Source organism: Saimiri boliviensis, chromosome 3 (genome assembly GCF_048565385.1).
Source record: "Saimiri boliviensis isolate mSaiBol1 chromosome 3, mSaiBol1.pri, whole genome shotgun sequence".
Classification (NCBI taxonomy): domain Eukaryota; kingdom Metazoa; phylum Chordata; class Mammalia; order Primates; family Cebidae; genus Saimiri; species Saimiri boliviensis.
In genome coordinates, this window is record NC_133451.1 from 2,585,261 (window position 1) to 2,608,374 (window position 23,114).

At 43.6% G+C, this 23,114-nt stretch overlaps 1 protein-coding gene and 1 non-coding gene across 7 annotated transcripts in view; one reads left to right on the forward strand and one right to left on the reverse strand.

Moving 5' to 3' along the window:
- FAM193A (family with sequence similarity 193 member A) overlaps positions 1–23,114 on the forward strand; it is a 205,815-nt gene that overhangs the window by 43,584 nt on the left and 139,117 nt on the right. The gene's annotated exons all lie outside the window — the stretch shown is intronic.
- Positions 11,168–11,274, reverse strand: LOC120363713 (U6 spliceosomal RNA). The gene has a single exon (XR_005579166.1). It is a non-coding gene; the product is annotated as a U6 spliceosomal RNA (small nuclear RNA).

Consider the following 23,114-nt stretch of genomic DNA (forward strand, 5'->3'; position numbering starts at 1 on the left):
TTTATTGCCATGTATGGGGCATGGGTCCTTCTCTGCTTCACGGCTGTGACTGTCTGCTCCATGGCTGGAGTCCCTCAGTGCTGTTGTGCCACACCTCTCTTGTGCATTCGTTCCAGGAGTGTCTGCTGGGCACTTCCCTGTCCGGCTATGTTCTAGACTCCCTGCCACCTGGAGCTGGCTTTCCAGCTGGGGAGGCTGACAGACAAATCCTGTCCAATGGTGAGAAGTGGTAGGGAGGGGTATGGTCAGGGAAGGCCTCACCAATGTGGCGATACTTGAACAAGACCTGAGGGAGATGGGCATGTGCCTGGCTCTTTGTTTTATCTGGGGGAAGAAGTTTCTACTCAAACAGAGATAAGCAGTGCAGAGGCCTCATCTGGGTGCATTCTTAGGTGTCCAGGTAACAGGGAGACCTGTGAGGCTGGAGCAGAATGAGTCAGACAGGCCAAGGGGACAAATAGGAAAGGTTTTTATTCAACAACTTTGGTTTTTATTGTTACAAGGGGAATGTGGGAGGGTTTTGTGCAGAAGAGTGACGTTATGTCAGTTCTGAAAGAGCTGCTCCATTCCTCATGGGTGTGGGGGTAAAGATTGGAACAGGAAGGCCAGTTAGAGATGTGGTGTCGGTGTGGGGTGGGCGTTTGATGGGGCCTGTGCTGCACCCCCTGATGTGCTATGGAACATTGAGAGTGGGGCGAGGGATCTCTTGTGTAGAATGCAGGGAGTGGAGCAAAGGTGGAGATTGAGAGGGCAGGCCTGCCTCGTGCTGAGGCTGCTGCATCTGCTCACCTTTTGTTTTCTTTGCAGTAGACAGTGGCCAAGCATCCTGTGCTCTCATTCACTGCTGCTGCAGGTACTGCCATACATAAATTTGGCTTGGGACATTTTGAGTTCAGAGTGCCACTGAAATATCCAAGGGGAGATGTGAATTAGGCAATTGTACTGTAGACATTTGACCTCCAAGTCCAACTTCTGGGAGTTGTGTGTATTGACGGTCATGGATGTGGTTGGTGCAAGACGAGCATCAAAGGAAAGTGGCCGAGGATGGAGTCCTGAGGGTCTTTAACGCTCAGAAGCACAGTCAGGTTCCAGGACGGCAGCCTCTTCTGTAGTGTTAATGTTTATGTCTAAACTGCCTTAAATAAATTTGGAGTTGGGGAGGGTAAATAAATACTATATGCATGGCAGTTTTTAATAACATGAATTAATCATTTTAAATTAATTAAAAACAAACATTTAAAAATTTTATCTTTTTAGTTAGTGTTTCTTCAAAAACAACATTAAATCATTAATTCTGCCCTTTTGGCCTATTGGAAGCGTTGAAAAGCTGAATGAAATAAAGAAAAACTGCTGGAGAATAGAAGCTTACAGCCTTTTGGGTTTGTGACCCACCTGTGGGAAGGAGGCCTGGCATCCCTCCACTCTGTTGGTTCACACTCCTCTATAACATCTTCCTTCTCATTTCTCCCACCCACAAATTTGTGCCATGCTCCAAGCCAGCAACAGGCCTTCCAGCAATGAACATGAGTGACTGATCAGGCCAGGCAGCAGAGAGTGTACAGCAAGCTTCAGGGCGAGGGTGGCTGGGCCACTTCCCGAGTGAGAGATGTCAGAGGCCTATGCCACAAGAAAGTGTAGAATCAGGTCAGGTGGCGAGACGGTGGAGGAGGATCCCAGGTAGTAGTGGCAGCATGCGCGAAAGTGTGGTACTCTAGGGGCTTGGATGTGGTGATCGTGGAATATTTGAGAACAGGAACAGTAGCGCTCAGTCAGGGCCAGGCATGAAGGAGGATCAGGAGCATGGACTTCATGGGAAAATCGTTTTGAAGATGCAGTTCATTAAGCAAACATTAATTGAGTTTTTAAATATGTTCGGTATATGTTAGATACAGAGATTGTAACATTTGGAAGAATTACGCTCCCTGCCCTTCACAAGAACACACCATCATCCGTAGAGATGGGCCTCTGCCCCTCACCGGTGGGCACTGTCTGTATCTTCCCTGTGTGTTCTTGTGTGTTGCTTGCCATGGTCAGGTTACAAAGGACATGTCATGTGGAGTGGTCTCTGCCCTTAGGAGGCTTGTGTCTGAGGTGAGTTAGACAACAGTGAGGGGTACAAGTAGCAGCAGTCCAGGACTCTTAATAGAAGAGAGGTCAGATTCCTTATAGTTCTTTTGGCGCTACTGAATGATATAAGCAGTATAGTGAGTAGCTGTGCCATACACACAGTTATTAATATTAGAGCGGGACGCAGCAGTGTGCACCTGTAGGTCCAGCCATTCGAGGGCTGAGGCAGGAGGATGGCTTGAGCCCAGAGTTTTAAGGCTGTATTCACAATGATCATGCCTGTGAATAGCCAGTGCACTCCAGCCTGGGTGACATAGTGAGACTTGCTCTTGCTCTGCCTCTGTCTCCCAGGCTGGAGAGCAGTCATGCTATTATGATAGCCTCTTGAGTAGCTGGGTTTACAGGTGTGTGCCACCATGCCTGGTGAGACCTTACTTCTTCGAAACAAACTGTGATCTATATATCTGAATCCTAGCCAACACTTACCAGACGCTGTTCTAAACATCTATATGTGTGTGTGAATCTAGTCCTCAAAGTAATGTGAAGCAGTAGGTGCTGGTGTTACCCCAATTTTATGCTGTGGTAATGGGCACAGAAAGGCAAAGGCCTTGCTCAGCAGTGCCCACACTTTGGGCTCGAGGAGCTCATGGGGATCTGTAGCAGATGTCGAGGCAGTGGGAATAGTGGTGAGCCGATTCTCTGACCAGTCTTTGTAGTTTAGAGGCGGTGATTGCCAGAACATATTCACAAAGCCTTTTTTTTTTTTTTTTTTTTTCAGGTTTTCATTTCGTTGCTTGGTTTTCTTAGACTTCTTTTACAGCTGTTCCTCTTCTCAAAGTTACATTACCTAAGGTTTTAGGTGACATGAGGACTAAAACACCTCAACTTTTTTGAGAATATTATGGGGTCCATGTGAACTATTTATTCCAGATAGTTGTTATTATTATTATGTGAGATGAAGCCTCATTCTGTTGCCCAGGCAACATATTATACTTCTAAGATATTTTTGGTGTTAAAGCATTTAATTTTCGATGCCACGAAGTAAAAACACTTTGTTAGTGCTTGGGACTATTGTGTTCTTTAGAAGACCCATTAAGCTTTCTAGATCTGGAAATATTATTGGTTTAGGTTTAATGTTTCTCGCTACATCAGTTTAGACAATCTATTCACTTAATTAAAAGTGCCCCTTTTTTTTTGAGACTGAGTCTCACTCTGTCACTCAAGCTGGAGTGTACTGGCACAATCTCACCTCAATGCAACCTCCACCTCCTGGATTCGAGCAATTCTACAGCCTCAGCCTCCCAAGTAGCTGTGATTACAGGTGCATGCCACCATACCCAGCTAATTATTTTTGGTAGTGATGGGGTTTCGCCATATTGGCCAGCCTGGTCCTGAACTCAGCTGGTCTTGAACTCCTGATCTCAAATGATCCACCTGCCTCAGCCTCCCGAAGTGCTGGGATTATAGGTGCCAGCCACTGCACCTGGTTTTTAGTTCATTAACTTCTGTTTTAGTAATTAGTAACAACTTGTTCCCATTCTCTTTTGAGGGTCTTGCTGAATTGATTTCTAATCTTGAGCTGTTCAGCTTTTTCTTCCCTCAAAATAGTACTAGCAATTAGAGCTATCAATTTAAATACAGCACTGGCCAGTCAACTAAAGTTTTGTTATACTGTATAATGTTCTCAGTTTTGTTGTTTTTCTGAATCTGTTCATTGAACAAACATCCATTAGCCCATATTATGTACTAGTTACTATGGTAGCTACTGGGAATATAATGACTATCCTTTATCCCTCTCTTCAGATATTAAATATTGTTAGGACTGTAATTGCACATGTATTACTTCTTCTGTTTTTTGTTTGTTTGTTTGGTTGGTTGGTTGGTTTTGAGACAGGGTCTCACTCTGCTACCCAGTGGTACAATCAAGACTCACTGCAACTTTGACTTCCCCGGCTTAAGCCTCCTTGAGTAGCTGAGACCACAGGCGCATGCCACCATGCCCATTCCTAATGAAGTAATCTGTTACTTACAGTATTTTTCTGATTTTAATTTGCTACCCATGCATTTATTTTCTTTGCATTTACCTGCTTTATTTTGCTTGTGTTTGAAATTTTGTCATTTTAATGATAGTAAGTAGCTGCCATTTTGACCAATGATTACTGTGTGCTAGACTCTGTATCAAGCACTTTACTTCCCGTATCTCATTTGATTCTGTGTCAGCCTTCTGAGTAGGTTTTCTTTCCCTCAATCCTCCATTTATAAAAATGCAACTGAGGCTTGGAGGGGTTAGTTACTTGCTTAAGGGTAAACGGTGAGTAGTTTTCAGTCACTCTTGTACTGTCTAAGTACAGTTGACCCTTGAATAACACAGTGGTGTGGGATGCTGACCCCCTCGTGTAGTCAAAAATTTGCTTATACTTTTCGACTCTCCAAAACTTTACCGGCCGGGCGCGGTGGCTCAAGCCTGTAATCCCAGCACTTTGGGAGGCTGAGGCGGGTGGATCACGAGGTCGAGAGATCAAGACCATTCTGGTCAACATGGTGAAACCCCGTCTCTACTAAAAATACAAAAAACTAGCTGGGCATGGTGGCACGTGCCTGTAATCCCAGCTACTCAGGAGGCTGAGGCAGGAGAATTGCCTGAACCCAGGAGGCGGAGGTTGCGGTGAGCCGAGATCGCGCCATTGCACTCCAGCCTGGGTAACAAGAGCGAAACTCCGTCTCAAAAAAAAAAAACAAAAAAACAAAAAAACAAAACAAAACTTTACCAATCCAATACTGTAAACATTTGATGAACAAATATTTTGTCTATAGGTATTATCTACTGTATTCCTATAATAAGCTAGAGAAAATAAAATGTTATATTTACTATTAAGTGGAAGCGGATAATGATAAAGGTCTTCATCCTCATTCTCTTTACATTAACTAGGCTGAAGAAGATGAGGAAGAGGAGAGGTTGGTCTTGTTGTCTCAAGGGTGGCAGAGGCAGAGGAAGTAGAGGGGAAGGCAGGCCCACACTCAGTGTAACTTTATTTTTGTTGAGGCAGGGTCTCACTCTGTCACCCAGGCTGGAATGCAGTGGCGTAATCACAGATCATTGCAGCCTCGACCTACCAGGTTCAAGCCATCCTCCCACCTGATTTTTTATTTTCTATAGATAATGAGGTCTGACTGTGTTGCACTGGCTGATCGTGAACTCCTGGGCTCAAGCATTCCTCTTGCCTCGGCCTACCAAAGTGCTGGGATTATAGGCGTGAGCCACCCATGCCTGTCCCAGTGTAACTTTTTTTTTTTTTTGAGACAGAGTCTTACTCCATCACCCAGGCTGGAATGCAATGGTGCAATCTCAACTCACTGTAGCCTCCACCTCCTGGGTTCAAGCAATTCTTGTGCCCCAGCCTCCTGAGTAACTGGGATTACAGTTGTGCGCCACCGTGTCAGCTAATTTTTGTATTTTTAGTAGAGATGGGGTTTCACCATGTTGGCCAGGCTGGTCTCAAACTCCTGTGTTCAAGCGATCTGTCTGCCTCAGCCTCCCAGAGTGCCGGGATTACAGAGTGAGCTACCGTATACAGCCTAACCTTAGTAGTAGTATTATTTTTTAATCTGGTCTCTGTCACTGAGGCTGGAATGCAGTATGGTACAATCTCAGCTCACTGCGTCCTTCACCTCCCAGGTTCAAGAGATTCTCCTAACTCACAGGGGCATACCATCAAGCCTGGCTAATTTTTGTATTTTTAGTAGAGAAGGGATTTCGCCATGTTGGCCAAGCTGATCTTGAACTCCTGGCCGGAAATGATTTGCCCACCATGGCCTCCCAAAGTACTGGAATTACAGGAGTGAGCCACTGCCCCCAGTCTAAACTTAGTATTTTTAACACCTCATGAAGTAGCTCTATTTCTCAGAATAAAAAACCAAGTTCTACAAATGTTAAGTGACTTCTCAAGGTTACACAGATTGTTAGGAGATGAAATTGGCTTTCAAACCCAGGAATTCTGGCTCCAAAGTCCTAGGCTCTTTGACTGGGACTGGCAGTTTCTCCTTCTAACTGCTACTGGTGTTCAAACTGTGGTGTACACTGTCCTTGATGGTGAATGGCACTGATAGAGACATGAAAGGCAGTCTGTTAGTCAGCCCCCGTTAATTATTTTTTAATGTATTCTTGACTTTTTAGGCTTTTGTTTTTTGTTCTTTAAGAAACATGTATAGGTATAAAAACAAAACCATTGCTGACTGAATTTAGTTGCGGGGCGGGGGGTGGGGGCGGCAACATATGGTTCTCGGTTAATGTTTTGTTATTTTTTCTTCATTCTGTTTTATGACAAATTCGGATGATTCAAATGGCTGAAACATTTATTGGTGTGAATGTTGCTTTTCTTGGAAGATGTGTCAACAGTTTGGAAGGAAGTTTAGTTAAGAAAAAGACATACTTTTTGGGATTCTACTGTTTCATGTTCTTTTTACTCTTAACCATCACCATCTCTGGTTTTTTATTGGAGGGGGATTTAAACCTGATGGGGTGCTCTCCAGAGTTTTATTCCCAAACATCTATTAATAGTTATTAGTGGTCTGCCTCTTCAGGATCTTTGTAATCTTCAGCTTCAGTTATTCTGGTCAACCCACTAACACTTTGTTTTTTACCTCTTTTGGTTCAGAAGCATGAGACACCCTGGTAGTCAGACTCAACTTCAGTATATGGAAACTCTTATCAACAGGTGCAGCAATTTAAAGTTTTAGATGCTAAGATTTCTTCCTTCCATCGCCCTGCTCTGCCCCGCCCTGCCCCGCCCCACCCTGCCCTGCCCCTGCAGAACCCAAAGTTGTGGGGTTAGGTAAGAGGGAAAATTCCTCTGGACTGAACTTTAGGTGTGACACCAAGAGATTCCCCTCTCATTTAGTTCTTCTTTTCTGAAATATGTGGCCATTGGTCATTTGTGCAGAATATATCCTATAACTTGTGAGACAGCATTTTGCCACCAAAGGTCTCCCTGTCTGGTGTTCTGGGTGCCATCCCACTGTTCACTAGAGCCGTTGCCCCTGGGTGATGGCATATGTGACAAAACGAGTGACTCCTGTGGTCACTTGCCATTACCTCACTTTATCATAAAACAAACTTCTTCATCTGTTGTGTTATAACAGCCATTCAGTAAGTCCATAGATAGTGATTTTGAGGAGCAAGCACAGTGTACAGTCAGGGTCCAGTCAGGAGACAAAACCACACAGTACTTTACACAGGGAATGTTTAATGTGTTAAAGTGTTACTAAGCTATGATAGGAGAGTAAGCTGGAAAGAGAACTCTGCCCAAGGAAGGACACATTTAAGGGGGCTTCTCCCTGAGGCTGGTTCAGACCTTGAGAAGACATGGTTGCAATCATCTAGTTGGCTGGGCCAGAGCAGGTCCACAGCCACCAGGCTAGCCAGGATACACAGGCACAGATGAGCCAAGATTGTACCATTGCGATTCCTTCTCAAAGAACCTGGCTTTCTAGAGCTTGCAGTCATGGGTCTGAGTAGATGGAGGTTGATTCTAGGATTTCTGTAGCCCCTTTTATTAGGTGCATCTAGAAGAGCCAGCTTCTCTGTGGGGGAGGTTTCCAGGGATTCCAGCTCATGATCTTCACTTCTCTTCTCAATTAATTTTTAGTTTTTAATTTTTTGACACAGGGTCTTGCTTTATTGCCCAGGCTGGAGTACAGTGGCATGATCATAGCTCACTGCATCCTTGACGTCCTTGGCTCAAAAAATCCTCCCACCTTGGTCCCTCAAGCCGTCCTCCCGTCTCAGCCTCCCAAAGTGCTGGGACTACAGGCATGAGCCACAGAGCCTGGCCTCACTTAATTTTAGTTAACTCTTAAAAACGTAGGGTGAATATTTTCAAAAGTCAAATGTATCTTAACTTCAGAAACAGAGTCAGTAATTTTTAAAATGTGCTTTTAGGTAATAGGAATACGGTGCACAGATGGGATGGTTTTGAGCTTTTTGGTCTGCCTTGTATTTTTATTTTACTCAGTCTTCATCTTGATGGTTTCGATACTGATTTGCACAGAGCAGAGATGGTAACCTTTAAGGAGCAGATATCTCACGTGTGAAATACTGGTTATTTCTTGTTAATCATAATGTTATCTAGTACTTGAGAATCTCTGACCACATACCAGATAGTGGCTTAAGCACGTAAATGTATGAATCCATGTACTTCTTATGGCAGGCCTGTGAGGCCAGATGGTGGTATTATCCTCTTTTACTTTTATTTATTTATTTTTTTGAGATGGAGTCTTGTTCTGTTGCCCAGGCTGGCGTGTAGTGGCACGATCTTGGCTCATCTCTACCTCCCGGGTTCAAGTGATTCTCCTGCCTCAGCCTCCCAAGTAGCTGGGACTACAGGCACATGCCACCATACCCAGCTAATTTTTGTTTTTTTAGTAGAGATGAGGTTTCACCATGTTGGCCAGGATGGTCTCAATCTCTTGACCTCATGATCTGCCCGCCTCGGCCTCCCACAGTGCTGGGATTACTGACATGAGTCACCGTGCCCAGCCCTCTTTATTTTATTTTAATTAATTAATTTTGAGATTGAGTCCTGCTGTGTCACCCAGGCTGGAGTACAGTGGTGCAATCTCATTTCACTGCAACCTCTGCCTGCTGAGTTCAAGCGATTGTCCTGCCTCAGCCTCCTAAGTAGTTGGGATTACAGGCAAATGCCACCATACTTGGCTGATTTTTGTATTTTTAGTAGATACAGGGTTTCACCATATTGGCTAGGTTGGTCTCAAACTCCTGGCCTCAAGTGATCCACTACCTTGGCCTCCCAAAGTGCTGGGATTACAGGTGTGAGCCACTTCACCCAGACTTATATCCTTATTTTTAGATGAGGATACCAAGGCCAAGAGAGGTTAGTAATGCTCATGTTGACATGGCTAGTAAGTGAAGCTGAGCAGTCTGGCTTTAGAGCCTGCGTTTTTAATCGTACCTTGCTATAATTGGTAGTTTTTTTTCCCCCTTCTATTTTTTACTGTAAAAGATAAACTTTATTGAGATATATGGTATACACAGTAAGCTGTACCCCTTCTAAGCATACAGTTCTGAATATTGGCAAATATCTACCACTCCAGTTAAGATTTGGACAATGTCACCCCACAGAGCCCGCTCATGCTCCTTTGCCAACCTATCCTCCTCTGGCCCCAGGCAGCCAATGATGGTTATTAATAGGGTTTGGTTAAGATCTCTGCTGTCTTGCTAGTTGTTTTCTTTTTGTTGCATTTATCCTTTGTTTCCTTTTTCTCCTTTGTTCACCTCCTCTGGGTTTAATTGAGCATGTTTTGTGATTCTGTTATATTATATCGACATATTATTTATCTTTTTTTTTTTGAGATAGAATCTCGCTCTGTCACTTGAGCTGGAATGCAGTGGTGCAATCTTGGCTCACTGCACCCTCCGCCTCCTGGGTTCTAGGGATTTGCTCACCTCAGCCTCCTGGGTATCTGGGATTACAGGTGTCCACCACTATGCCTGGCTAAGTTTTGTATTTCTAGTAGAACCAGGGTTCCACCATGTTGACCAGGCTGGTCTCAAACTCCTGACCTCAGGTAATCCACCTGCCTCAGCCTCCCAAAGTGCTGGGATTACAGGTGTGAGCCATTACACCTGGCCTATTTATACCTCTTAAAAATGCTTTTATAATCGTTGCCTAAGAGTTCACAGTATACATGTTTGTTTGTTTTTTTTTTGAGACGGAGTTTCGCTCTTGTTACCCAGGCCGGAGTGCAATGGCGCCATCTCGGCTCACCGCAACCTCCGCCTCCCGGGTTCAAGCAATTCTCCTGCCTCAGCCTCCTGAGTAGCTGGGATTACAGGCACGCGCCACCATGCCCAGCTAATTTTTGTATTTTTAGTAGAGACGGGGTTTCACCTTGTTGACCAGGATGGTCTCGATCTCTTGACCTCGTGATCCACCCACCTCGGCCTCCCAAAGTGCTGAGATTACAGGCGTGAGCCACCGCGCCCGGCCTGCATGTTTTAAATTAATTAATTTTATTTATTTATTTTTTAAAGAGATAGGGTCTTGCTCGGCTGGGCTCGGTGGCCTGTAATCCCCGCACTTTGGAAGACGGGGGCAGGCAGATCACAGGGTCAGGAGATTGAGACGATCCTGGCCAACATGGTGAAACCCCGTCTCTACTAAAAATGCAAAAATTAGCCGGGCGTGGTGGTGGACGCCTGTAATCCCAGCTATTCGGGAAACTGAGGCAGGAGAATCACTTGAACCTGGAAGGAGGAGGTTGTAGTGTCCCAAGATCGCGCCACTGCACTCCAGCCTGGCAACAGAGCGAGACTCTGTTTCAAAAAAAAAAAAAAAAAAGAGAGAGAGATAGGGTCTTGCTCTGTTGCCCAGGTTGGAGTGAAGTGACGTGATCATGGCTCACTGCATCTTTGAAATCCTGGGCTCATGCGATCTTCCCTCTGTAGCTTCTCAGGTATCTGGGACCACAGGTGTGTACTGCCACACCTGGCTAATTCTTTTGTTCTTTGTAGAGATGGGGTCTTGCTTTTGTTGCTTAGACTGGTCTTGAACTCCTGGCTTCAAGCAATCCTCCCATCTCAGCTTCCCAAAGTGCTGGGATTACAGGTATGAACCACCACCATGCCTGGCCAACAGTTTTAATTAATCCAGAGTGTACCTTCCAATGATACTATGGCTGGGCACCATGGCTTACGCCTTTAATATCTCCCAGAACTTTGGGAGGCCAAGGCAGGTGGATCACATGAGGTCAGGAGTTTGACCAGCCTGACCAGCATGGTGAAACACCATCTCTATCTACTACAAATACAAAAAAATTAGCTGGGGTTGTGGCACACACCTGTAATCCCAGCTACTTGGGAGGCTGAGGCAGGAGAATTGCTTGAACCCGGGAGGTAGAGGTTGCAGTGAGCTGAGATTGTGCTGCTGCACTCCAGCCTGGGTGGTGGAGTGAGACTCTGTTTTAAAAAAAACAACGTATATATGTTTTTTATATATAATAAAATATTTATATATAAAATAAAATATATATAGTTCTTATACTACTGTGAAGTGGTATATTTTAAATATATATATATATTTTTAAAAATATGGAACGCTTCACGAATTTGTGTGTCATCCTTGTGCCGGGGCCATGCTAATCTTCTCTGTATCGTTCCAATTTTCTTATATGTGCTGCCGAAGCGAGCACAAATATATATATATATATATAAAGTATACCACTTCACAGTAGTATAAGAACGTTGTATGGAATATTACCAATTTCTCCTTTCATCCTTTGTGCTATTGATGTTACACATTTGGCTTTTACATACGCAATAAACACATACATTGCTATTTTTGCATTTGAAAAATCAGTCATCTTTTAGTGCAATTAAAATAATGCTGACTTGGCATGGTGTTTAAATACCTGTAATCCCAGCACTTTGGGAGGCTGAGGCAGGAGGATCACTTAAGCCCAGTCGTTGGAGACCAACTTAGGCAACATAACAAGGTCCCTTCTCTACAAAAGATAAAAAAAATTAGCCAGCAAGATGGCACTTGACTGTGGTCCCAGTTACTTGGGAGGCTGAAATGGGAGGATTGCTTGAGCTTGGGAGGTCAAAGCGGCAGAGACCAGTGATTGTGCCACTCTACTCCAGCCTAGATGACAGAATGAGACCCTGTCTCAAAAAAAGTGATAACACTGATTTTCAGCAGTGAGAATGGCTGTTATTAAAAAGTTAAAAAATAACAGATAGTGGTGAGGTTGTAGAGAAAAAGGAATGCTTATACACTGTTGGTGGGAGTGTAAATTAGTCAATCATTGTGGAAGATGGCATGGCAATTCTGCAAAGACTAAAATTAGAAATACCATTCGACCCAGCAGTCCCATTACTGGGCATATACCCAAAGGAATATACATTGTTCTGTTACAAAGACACATGCACATGTCTGTTCATTGCAGCACTGTCCACTATAGCAAAGACATGGAATCGGCCGGGTGCGGTGGCTCAAGCCTGTAGTCCCAGCACTTTGGGAGGCCAAGGCGGGTGGATCACGAGGTTAAGAGATCGAGACCATCCTGCTCAACATGGTGAAACCCCGTCTCTACCAAAAAAAAAATATATATATATATATATATATATATATATATAAAATCAGCTGGGCATGGTGGCGCATGCCTGTAATCCTAGCTACTCAGGAGGCTGAGGCAGGAGAATTGCCTGAGCCCAGGAGGCGGAGGTTGCGGTGAGCCGAGATCGCGCCATTGCACTCCAGCCTGGGTAACAAGAGCGAAACTCCGTCTCAAAAAAAAAAAAAAAAAAGACATGGAATCAACCCAAATGTCCATCAGTGATAGATAGATTAGATAAAGAAAACGTGGTACATATACACTGTGGAATAATATGCAGCTATAAAGAAGAATGGGAATCTGTCCTTTGCAGGGGCTTGGATGGAGCTAGACGCCATTATCTTCAGCAAACTAACGCAGGAACAGAAAACCAGATACTGCTGGTTTTCTGCTGATTCTCACTTAGAGTACGTAGACCCAGAAAACCACATACCACATATTCTCACTTACAGCTGTTGAGAACACATGGACACATAGAGGGGAGTAACACATAGCCGTGGCCTATCAAAGAGTAGATGGTGTGAGGAGGATGAGCATCAGGAAAAATAACAACTAATGGCTGCTAGTCTTATCTGATTGAAGAAATAATTGGTACAGCAAATTCCTGTGACACACATGCTGCATATGTACCCTCAAACTTAATAAAGAAATGTGACCCCCTGATGTTGCATTTTGGAGGTGGGGTCTACTGGGAACTGTTGGATTATGGAGGTGGGTCTACATGAATGACTTGGTGCCTTGCCCGTGGTGATGAATGAGTTCTTGCTCTATTAGTTCACTTGAAATCTAGTTGTTAAAAAGAGTCTGGGGCCTCCCCCATCTATCTCTGGCTCCTCACTCTCTTGCTCTCTCTTGCCATGTGATACATTTGTTCCTCTTTTGCCTTCTGCCTGTGGTCTCACTAGAAGCTGAGCAGATGCTGGTGCCCTGTGTGTACAGCCTACAGAACTGTGAACCAAGAAATAAACACCTTGTCTTTATAAATATTTTTAAAACCCACTGATTTTATTTTATTCTATTCCATTTTTTGGGATTGTCATTTCTTTTGTAGACCTAGGTTTTGGTCTGATAACATATTCTCTCACTGAAATTCTTTCTTTTCTCTCTCTCTGTTTTTTTTTTTTTTTTTTTTGGAGACTGTGTCTCTGTCTCTTACCCAGGCTGGAGTGCAGTGGCACAATCTTGGCTAACTGCAACCTCCACCTCCCAGGTTCACGTTATTCTCCTGACTCAGCCTCCTGAGTAGTTGGGATTATAGGTTCATGCTGCCTGGACTAATTTTTTTGTATTTTAGTGGAGATGGGTTTCACTGTGTTTCCCAGGCTGGTCTCTACTCGTTAGCTCAGGCAGTCTGCCTGCCTCAGCCTCCCAAAGCGCTGGGATTACACACATGAGCCACCATGCCCAGCCTCTGAAATACTTTAACATTTTACGTGGGTTAGGTCTGTTGGCAGTGAATTTCTTGTTTTTGTTTGCGAAAGTCTTTCTCCTTTATTTTTAAAAGATCTCTTTGCTGGGTATAGAAGTCTTAGTTAAAAGCTATTTTTGCTTTCAAGAATTTAGTGAAATTACTCTCTTCTGGTTTTCATGGTTTCTCACAAGAAACCTGCCGTAACTGTTATCTTTGTTCTTTCAAGTGTAATGTTTTTTTTATCCTTAACTGCTTTCAATCTTTCCTCTCTTCCCCACCCCGCTTCTTTTCGAGACAAGATCTTGCTCTGTTGCCCAGGCTGGAATGCGGTGACATGATCACAGCTCACTGCAGCGTCAACCTGCCAGGCTCAAGCGATCCTCCATCTTGGCCTCCTGAGTAGCTGAGACCACAGGTGTGGTCTAATTTTTAAAATTTTTTTTGTAGAGATGAGGTCTTGCTGTGTTAACCAGGCTGCTCCCGAACTCCTGGGCTCAAGCGATCCTCTCACCCCAGCAAGTGGTGGGATTACAGGCATGAGCCCCACTTGAACTTGCTCAGTATTTTCTTTCTGTTTTGTTTTCAGAAGTGAGGAAATAGTAAGACCAGGTGTTGTTTTTGTTTTTGTTTTTTAACATTCTCTGAGCTTCTTGGATCTGTGGTTTGGTGTTTGTCATTAATTTTGGAAAATTCTCAACCGTTATTTCTTCTTCTCTGTTCTCCTCTTCCTGGGATTTCAGCTGCATGGATATTAAAGCATTTCATATTGTATTGTGTCTTGGATATTCTGTCCACCGCCCTTTTCTCTTACTGTTTCTGTTTGGGAGATTTCTGTTGACACATACTCATGTTCACTGATCTTTCTGCTGAAATTATTCATGTGAACTTGTGTGTTGTTCACCTTTTCCGTTACAGTGTTTAACACATAGAGTTATTTTAAATTCCTGTCAGACAGTTCTAACACCCTCATCATATTCTGAGTCTTGTTTTGATGATTGCTTTGTCTCTTGAAAGTGTGGGGTTTCTTTTGTACCCTCTTGTAGGTTTTATAAATATTTTTCAAAGCCATACATGTTGTATAAGACATTACAAGCTACAGTAAATAATTTTAATTCCTGGAAATGGGTGTACCTCTCTGCTGGGCCTTTTATTTGCATGTAATTTGTGTTACTCATGTTCAGAGTTGGCCTCAGTTTATTTGCTGTGCATTATGCAGCACAGGCTTTGCATTTTTGTAGAGTTGGCTGTTGTTTGAAGCTTTTTGACTTGAAAATGTGTACTGGTAGTGGGGTGCTGCCTCCTGTTCTGTTTAAGGCTCAGTCAGTTTTTCTTTTTCCTTTCTTTTTTTTTTTTTTTTTGAGACAGAGTTTCACTCTTGGCTCCCAGGCTCCCAGGCTGGAGTGCAGTGGTGCAGTCGGCTCACTGTAACCTGTCTTCCAGGTTCAAGTGAACCTCCCAGGTAGCTGGGATTACAAGTGTGTGCCACCACACCCAGCTAATTTTTGTATTTTTAGTAAAGACAAGGTTACACCTTGTTGGCCAAGTTGGTCTTGAACTCCTGACCTCATGTGATTCGCCCGCCTTAGCTTCCCAAAGTGCTGGGATTACAGGCCTGAGCCACTGCACCCGGCCAAAATGGTTTTAGACGTGTCTGGTAACCTTGGATTTCAGAGGTGCAGCTGTCTCAGTTCTTCTGCCTTTTCCCTAGCTGTAGTTGTGGACTCAGTGTGTAATTATGCCCCTTGTGCAGGAGCAGGTCTTTCCTCACCCTCTATTCCGTGTCCCCAATCACAGTAAGTGTTTACCAAAGCCTTCCCTCCCTCCTGCACCCAGCACACACACAAATTAGGACTTTTGTTTCTGAGTGGAGATTGAGGGAAGGGATTTGGGTAGAATGTCTTACCCCTCCTTCCTGTCTCCTGGCCCCCTCCCTGGGTTCTGTACTACTATCTGTGCTTCTTAGGGCTCTTGCAGATCTTTTCAGTGATTGCTTAGTGGGTGCCACAGAGAAAGAGCCTGCAGAGTAGTGCAGGGTCCCCCAGTTTCTGTAGCGGCCAGAAATTGTCCTGACAGCCTATACTCAGCCTTTTGCAATTTGTCTTTTATTCTTGCCGAACTCTTCTTACCGGTGTCTGATTGTGTCTGCTCCAGGCGAGCCTGTATGTTTTCTTTCCCTGCAGGCCCTTAGATTATGGGCCACTTTTTGTTCTGCAACCTCAGCTCTCTAGCAGGTTCAAAAATAGTCATGGATTTGAAGTTAGTCTGGCTGTTTTGCACTGTAAGGGTGAGCATCATGCTGTCCCAGTTCTCTTCATCCTACGGCAGAAGCCAGAAGCAGACGTGTCTCGAGGAATGGAAGTTTTTTGGTTTGATTTAGTTCAGTTTACCAGTTTTTGTAATGATTAGTGCTTTTGGGATCTCAAGAGATCTTTGCCTACTCCAAGTTTGGGAACATTTCCCCCCTTTGTTTTCTTCTAGAGGTTTTATAATTTTTTATTTTTATTTTTATTTATTTTTTATTTTGAGATGGAGTTTCGCTCTTGTTACCCAGGCTGGAGTGCAATGGCACGATCTCGGCTCACCGCAACCTCTGCCTCCTGGGTTCAGGCAATTCTCCTGCCTCAGCCTCCTGAGTAGCTGGAATTACAGGCACACGCCACCATGCCCAGCTAATTTTTGTATTTTTAGTAGAGACGGGGTTTCGCCATGTTGACCAGGATGGTCTCGATCTCTTGACCTGATGATCCACCCGTCTCAGCCTCCCAAAGGGCTGGGATTATAGGTGTGAGCCACCGCGCCTGGCTGAGGTTTTATAATTTTAACTGTTACATATAGGTCTGTGATCTATTTCAAGTTAACTTTGGGGTCTTTTCTTTTTTTTTTTTTTTAAATAGAGACGGGGTTTCACCATGTTGGCCAGGCTGGTTTTGAACTCCTGACCTCAGGTAATCCACCCGCCTTGGCCTCCCAAAGTGCTGGGATTACAGGCATGAGCCATCATGCCTGGCCCAAAACTTATTTCTTTAATGAGCATTTCATTTAAAAAAATTGGCCAGGCATGGTGGCGTGTGCCTGTAATCCCAGCTACTCAGGAAGCTGAAGCAGGAGAATCACTTGAACCAGGATGGTGGAGGTTTCAGTGAGCAAAGATTGTGTCACTGCACTCCAGCCTGGGTGACAGAGTGAGATTCCATCTCAAAGAAAAAGACATCATGTCTAAAGAATATTTCTTACTGTTAAATACCATAGAATTGCATAAAACTATGTACAGGTTTGCAGTTAATTTGACCCCTGGTATGAGCATCATCCAGATAAGGAAATAGAACATTATGAGGACTCCAAAATCCACTAAAGGCTACTACTCTCCCTTTCTTTTACTTTGTGAAACATACAGCTGGCTGGGCGCAGTGGCTCACGCCTGTAATCCTAGCACTTTGGGAGGCCGAGGTGGGCGGATCATGAGGTCAAGAGATGGAGACTATCTTATCAATGGTGAAACCCCATTTCTACTAAAAATACAAAAATTAGCAGGGCATCGTAGCACACGCCTGTAGTCCCAGCTACTACTTGGGAGGCGGAGGCAGGAGAATCACTTGAACCTGGAAGGTGGAGATCGTAGTGAGCTAAGATCATGCCATTACACTCCAGCCTGGCAACAGAGTGAGACTCCATCTAACAAAAAACTAAACATACACTTCTCAATACTATAGTTTTGCCCGTTTTTTGTACTTTGTATAAATGGAAGCATATATGCTAAATAATCTAGGTTATATGACTTGTCTCACCCAGCAATATTTGTAAGGTTTATTTATTTATTTATTTATTTATTTATTTTTGAGACGGAGTTTCGCTCTTGTTACCCAGGCTGGAGTGCAATGGCGCGATCTCGGCTCACCGCAACCTCCGCCTCCTGGGTTCAGGCAATTCTCCTGCCTCAGGCTCCCGAGTAGCTGGGATTACAGGCACACGCCACTATGTCCAGCTAATTTTTTTTTGTATTTTTAGTAGAGACGGGGTTTCACCATGTTGACCAGGATGGTCTCGATCTCTTGACCTCGTGATCCACCTGCCTCGGCCTCCCAAAGTGCTGGGATTACAGGCTTGAGCCACCGCGCACGGCCAAGGTTTATTTATTTTGAACTTAGCTATGGTTTATCCATTTTAATTCCTATATAGTGTTTCATTGTGTAAATAGATGACTATTCATTTATTCTACAGTTTATGGGTTATTTCCAGTTTGGGACTAGCATGAATAATCTTGTACATGTATTTTGGTGCATACAGTACTTAATATGAGGAAAGATATATATCTGGAAGAGGAATTACTGGGCCTTAGTTGACATGTATTTTCAAGGTCTTAAATATAATGCCTATTTCCCAAAGTGGTTAACCCTATTTTCACTCTACCAGCAGTGCTTGAGTATTCCCATTGTTTCATATCTTTGGTTGAGCATGGTTTTTGTCCTAATTTTTTTTGCTTTAGCCTCTCTGGTGGGCGTATGGTGGTACTATGACTTAAATTCATTTATCTATGATATGTTACATTATCTTTTCATATGTCTGTGTCTGTGGACCACTTGGGTCATCTGTTGTGAGGAGCCTGTTCAAGTCATTTGCCCAAGCTTTTTCAGTCAAGTTATATATCTTTTTCCTATTTTTCTCATTTTTCAGTCTTTTTCTTGAGGGTCATTTTTTTTTTTTTTTTTAAACTTTCTTAATGTTTATTGAATAGAAGTTCTAAATTTTAGGCTGGGTGTGGTGGCTCATACCTGTAGCACTTTGGGAGGTTGAGGTGGGTGGAACACCTGATGTCAGATGTTCAAGACCAGCCTGGCCAAAATGGTGAAACTCCATCTCTACTAAAAAATACAGAAATTAGCTGGGTGTGGTGTCGGGCGCCTGTAATCCCAGCTACTTGGGAGGTTGAGGCAGGGAGAATTGCTTGAACCTGGGAGGTAGAGGTTTCAGTGAGTCAAGATCATGCCTACTGCACACCAACTTGGGTTACAGAGCAAGACTTCATCTCAAAAAATAAATAAATGAATTTTAAATAGTTGAATCTGGGCTGGGTGCAGTGGCTCATGCTTGTAATCCCAGCACTTTGGGAGAGCGAGGCAGGAGGATCACCTGAGGTCAAGAGTTTGTGACCAGCCTGACCAACATGGAGAAGCCCCATCTCTAGTAAAAATACAAAATTAGCTGGATGTGGTGGCACATGCGTGTAATCCCAGCTACTAGGGAGGCTGGGGCAGGAGAATTGCTTGAACCCAGGAAGCGGAGATTGCAGTGAGCTGGGATTGCACCACTGTACTCCAGCCTGGTGGGCAGCAAGAGTGAAACTCTGTCTCAAAAAATCCAAAAAAAGTTGAATCTGTTGATATTTTCCTTTATGCTTTAGTGCATTTGGTGTCTACCTTGAAAATGTTTTCTTTCACCCAAGGTCATGAGGATATTATCCAACATCTTTCACATTTAGGTTTGTAATGACGGGATTGATTTTTGTGTATGGCGTGAGATAGGGGTCCAGTTTCATTTTTTTTCCCCAATTTGAGTATCTAGTTTTCCTGTGTTAAAAAGACCATTCTTTCCGTAGTATTGTAGAATACCATCTTGGTTATAAATTTTGTGTCTGTGTATCATACCTTGATTCTATATTACTGTTCCTTTGTCTACTTTTCTATCCTTTAGCCAGTACCACACTCTCTCAGTTCCGTTTTTTTGAGACAGAGTTTCACTCTCATTGCCCAGGCTAGTGTGCAATGGTGTGATCTTGGCTCACTGCAACCTCCGCCTTTCAGATTCAAGTGATTCTCCTGCCTCAGCTACTGTTACCCAGTAGCTGGGATTACAGGCATGCACCACAATGCCCAGCTACTTTTGTATTTTTAGTAGAGATGGGGTTTCTCCATGTTGGTCAGGTTGATCTTGAACTCCCGACCTCAGGTCCTGCCTTGGACTCCCAAAGTGCTGGGATTACAGGTATGAGTCCGGGCCTTTCTCAATTTCTGTAGCATTTTTTGTTGTTGAGACAGGGTCTTGCTCTGTTGCCCAGGCTGGAATGCAGTGGCAGGAAGATGACTCACTGTAGACTTAACCTCCTTGGCTTAAGCAGTCTTCCTACCTCAGCCTCCTGAGTGGCTGGGACTACAGGTGCACGCCATTATGCCTGGCTAATTTTTAAATTTTTTTGTAGAGATAGGGTCTCCCTGTGTTGCCCAGTCTGGTCTTGAACTCCTGGGCTCAAGCAACCTTTTCACCCCCAAGCCTCCAAAAGTTCTGGGATTACAGGAGTGAGCCACCATAGTCACCCTAGTATAACTTTTTAATAAGCCTAAATAGTCATTCTATATTACTCTTCATGAGTATTTTGGCTGTTTTTGGCCATTTGTAATTTAATATTCTTTATATGAAATTAAACTTTTATGTCTTGGTCCATTGTATTGCTATAAGGAATACCTGAGGCTAGGTAATTTTGCTCCTGGTTCTGCAAGCTGTATAAGAAGCATGATGCCAGCATTTGAATCTGGTGAGAGCCTCAGGTTTCTTCCACTTAGGGTACAAGGTGAAGGGGACCCAATGTGTCCAGGTGACATGAGGAGAGAGAAAGCAGGAGAGAGGGGAAAGGAGGTACCAGGCTCTTTTTACAGCTAGCTCTCAGGGAACTAATGGAATGAGAACTCACTGCTGCAGAGACAGCACCAAGCCATTCATTTGGGATCTGCCCTCATGACCCAAGCACCTCCCATTAGGCCCACCTCCAGCATTGGGTGTGGTGGCACATGCCTGTGGTCTTAGCTACTCAGGAGGCTGAGGTGGGGCGATCGCTTGGGCCCAGAAGGTCGAGACTAGCCTGGGTGACCTAGGGAAACATTGTCTCTACTGAAAATACAAAAATTAATGGGGTGTGGTGGTGCATGCCTGTAGTCCCAGCTACTTGGGAGACTGAGGCAGGAGGATCACTTGAGAGCCCAGGAGGTGGAGGTTGCAGTGAGCCAAGATCGTGTGATGGAGAGGTCCCATCAGCAGAGGTGTGGGTGATGTGGGGCTTGTCAAGTGTACAAATGGCTACTTTGGAATTGCTTTAGGTCAGTTAATTTTCAGATGCTACCTATTCCATTTATTATCTCAGAGTAAAAGCCATTTTCAGCCTCTGTTCTATTTAAGTAGTTTTATTTCTCCCTCTGGTCATTTTGGGGTATATCTGTAAAGACTTAATATCCTATGTAAAATGACTGGTTATTGTGATTTTTCAGGAACCTTCACAGATTGAAGGGGATGCTAGCCACAGTCTGAGACGTTAGTAGCCCTTTGATAATCAACTTTTAATTCAACCTTAGTAGATTAACTTTATTTTAAAGATTGGCAAAGAGCAGTATGTTAGAAATACATGTAAATCTGCTGCTGTTAATAAATTCAAGCTGTTTTGCTCTGTTGCTGTATGGAGCTTGAATGTAGAGACTTGAAGTATTTTGCAGATATTATTGTGCTGTCCCATGACAGAGCAGTGATATGAAACTTGCCCTGGCATCCAGACATGTTCTGAGGGTTGCTTAGACATTTGTTTTCTTCTGGATGAGTAGTATCAAAACAAATAGTAATTACATTGTTTAGTAGACTTAAAACATGGCAGCTACGTTTGTGCAGGAAAAACCACGTTAGTAAGAGTTACATGCAGAAAAACGTTTTATGTCACTATAGTTCCACCAGATACCACTGTGCCTTCATTAATGCCTTAAAACCGTCTTATTTACATCTGTAGAACCACTGGCCATGTAATAGGCCAATTCAGGAGCAATCATTAAAAACAGTTGCAGTTTTCATTAGCCTTTCTGTTTTTTTCTGATATATAAACAGAAATTAAAAGTAAATCCTTCAGAGCCCATTCTTTCTTTTTTTTTTCCAGAGCCCATTCTTTAAAAAAAAAAAAAAAAGGTAAGCTGTAAGGAAAATTAGATTTCATATTAGCTGTTTAAAAGGATGCTATAATAATGTAGAATCAATAATTTTTGAATTGTATTGAGCTTCCATGGAACAGCCTTGAAATTATAAATTGCTGAATATTTACCCTGTAAGATTACAGAAATTGTTTATCACAGAGCCTTAAATACTTGAGGTAATTTTGTGCCTAACTCATTATATGATTTTTTTTTTTTTTTTTAAAGACAGGGTTTCACCATGTTGGTCAGGCTGGTCTGGAACTACCGACCTCAGGTGTTCCACCCGCCTTGGCCTCCAAAGTGCTTGGATTACAGGCATGAGCCACCACGCCCGGCCCATATGATTGTTATGAATCTCTTTGTAACCACTGAGAAGGAGGCTTACATATTAATGTTAGTAATTGCTCTCCAGGCAATGCCTTTTGCTCAAAGAAGCTGAATATGATTTAGTAAAGCTGAGTTCAGGAAAGGAAGGAAAAAGGGCACAGTTATTTTAGTGACTACACATAGCAGTGTTCCCTGGACTTCAGTGCAGGTAGCTAGCTAATAAAAGATCATGTATAAAAATGCAGGTAGAGCCGGGCGCGGTGGCTCACGCCTATAATCCCAGCACTTTAGGAGACCGAGGTGGGTGGATCACGAGGTCAAGAGATTGAGACCATCCTGGTCAACATGGTGAAACTCCGTTTCTACTAAAAATATAAAAAATTAGCTGGGCGTGGTGGCGCGTGCCTGTAATCCCAGCTTCTCAGGAGGCTGAGGCAGGAGAATTGCCTGAACCCAGGAGGCGGAGGTTGCGGTGAGCCGAGATCGCGCCATTGCACTCCAGCCTGGGTAACAAGAGCGAAACTCCACCTCAAAAAAAAAAAAAAAAAAAAAAAATGCAGATAATTGTGGTTGAGGTAGGCAAGACAAAGTATGAATTATTGATGTGGACTATTTATTTCATTTCCCTTAGCATTTACTGGGCACCTACTGGATGCTGGGTGCATTATGGACACTCACAGTGTTGAGTGTCTAGTGGGAAGATGCACATGTGAAAGATAATTTTGTAGGATAATGAACATATGATAGTCTAGAGAAAGTGTAGAAGTTGTACAGCAGTTGTAGTAATTAGCGTGACAGATATTGTTTGAGGGGTAGGGAGCCAAATTCACAGAAAAAAAAACGATACCATAGTGGGGTTTGAAGGGATGCTTCGAAGTTGTCTGGTAAAGGAAGGGCGGGGAGATTGGTGTTTTAGGGAAGCAAGTGGCAAGAATGAAGGTGGGAAGAGATAAAGCCACATGGTTGGATAGGGTGAGAGTGTGGAACTGTAAGAAGTTTCAAGTGGGTGATTTTGCAGGAACACACTCACCAAGGGCTTGGTGTGTCCTGCTTGATCCTTTGCTGAGGACTTGATCTTTTCAGGCAGCAGGAATAATTGAAATGTTTAAGGCAGAGAAGGTTCTGGTCATAGGTGCAGTGTGAGGGAGTTTTGACAGGAGATAGAGGACATGTGGGGAGCAGACAGCCCTGAAGGCCGGGCGGCAGGACGTGACAGCATCACTAGCACGGACCTTTGTTTT